We start from the raw sequence: 1676 nt of genomic DNA, 5'->3' as shown, positions 1-1676 counted from the left end.
TCCCCCGCAAATTCCTCTTTCAAACGCACTCGGCTGTTCTCATTCGCCCGGCATTTCACGGCTGCAAAGCCGAAAGCCCCAGATTTTTTTTTTTTTTTTTCTCCTTTTCTAAGAGCTCATCCCCCATCCATTCCCATTATCCCCGAGGCTGGAGCTCTTTGGAAAATGGAACCGTGCATCGGCCGCCTCAAAGGGCCTTTGTGAAAACCTGTGCTCGACCTCTCTGGTCGCAGCCTGGGGTGTCACGAGCGTTTTGGGGGTGTCACGAGCGTTTTGGGAGCGATGCCGCCGCGCTCAGCCCCCCGCCGCGCTCTTCTCCATCTCCGAAGCCGCTCCAGCTGCCGAGCGAGGTGCCTCTGCGTGAAGATTGCCAGCTGATGCTTTGTTTTGGGGGGAAAAAAAGAAAAATGAGATTAATGGAGGTGTCTGGAGGGTTGGTGTGCTATTCCCAGGGAAATACAGGGGAAATTCCCAGGGAAATATGGGGAGAAATTCCCAGGGAAATACGGATTCAGGGGGAAAATGATCCGGAGCCGTACGGTGACAGGATGGGAAGCTGAAGGTTGGGTTTCGTGAAAGCAAAAAAAATAAATCCCCGGGTGAGTTTGGAGCTGCGGCAGCGGCGGCGTTGTGTTACAGGGCTGGGAGGTGTCTCGCCCGTGTCCCAGCTCTGGTGACGCCGCGCCGGGAATTCGATCGGGAATTCGGTCGGTCCTGGAGCTCGGCGCCGTGTTGGGGGTTCAGGGGAAGGAGCTGGAGCAGCGGGGGTTTGGTGCCGGGGGCTCGCGGGATGCTGGTTTTCATCTGGGGTCTGGGTGAGTGGAAAAGGCGAGACCCTTAGCAGGAGGGTTTTCTTTTTGGACAGAGACCCCACAAATCTGGGTTGGACGCTGCCCAAAGCCGTGGGACCTCTCTCCTGGGATGTGCTGGGGAAGGAGGATCCAGGGTGGGGATTTTTGGTGGTGTTTGAGCAGATCCACAGCTCTGGGACAAAACCAGGGCTCTCACCACAAAAACACAAAACTCTTCCCCTCTAAAGAACCCCTCCCCGCTGTTCCTAACGCTCCAGCTGCCTCCGTGAGCAGCTTCTCTGTTCCCCAGGGCCGAAGCCAGGCTGTGGGTCGTACAGCTGGATGCGTCCCTGTCTCCGATGAAGGATGCTCTCTCCTTTTGTTCCTCCCGATGGATAAATCCCAGCAAATGAGCGTTGCCGGCGCCAGGACGGAGCTTTTCCCCGTCCACCTGCCCAGCTCAACTCTTTGTTATCTCCCCCCTGCAGCAGATCTGGCGACATGTTCCAGGGGAAGCCTCTGGATTTATCCAGTTCCCTCTTTTCAGTCCTTAAAAGCTTTCCAGCCACGGAGCAAACCCCATCAGCCTCCATCCTGCTTTACTGGTGACCAGTGCCCGGCTACTTGTCCGGCCGGACAGGCTGGGAGGGAGCCGGCGGCGGGAGAAATGGACGTTGGAGCCTTTGGAGTTGGGATTTTGCAACCTTGAACAGCTTGGCTGTGGAGTCCCCCTGTATGAAAATGGCTTGAGGGGGGGAAAAAAGAAAAAAAAAAAATTCATTCTCCGACTCCGATCATTCGGAGAACTCCGTAAGTTCCCTGCGAGCGCCGGCTTCCCCGCGGCACGAGTGGCAGGGCGTCAGGTTCCGGCCCCACCGGGCTTCT

The 1676-nt window shown here is 56.9% G+C and overlaps 1 protein-coding gene across 1 annotated transcript in view; it reads left to right on the top strand.

The window, feature by feature from the left end:
• Positions 1-1676, top strand: part of LOC104461955 (E3 ubiquitin-protein ligase RNF115-like) — a gene marked incomplete at its 3' end in the record, with an annotated part of 8904 nt that overhangs the window by 2691 nt on the left and 4537 nt on the right. The gene's annotated exons all lie outside the window — the stretch shown is intronic.

The sequence above is a fragment of the Pterocles gutturalis genome, unplaced genomic scaffold, assembly GCF_000699245.1.
Source record: "Pterocles gutturalis isolate BGI_N339 unplaced genomic scaffold, ASM69924v1 scaffold34322, whole genome shotgun sequence".
Lineage (NCBI taxonomy): Eukaryota > Metazoa > Chordata > Aves > Pterocliformes > Pteroclidae > Pterocles > Pterocles gutturalis.
Note: the sequence above shows the minus strand (reverse complement) of the source record. Positions and strands in the feature narration are given on the sequence as shown.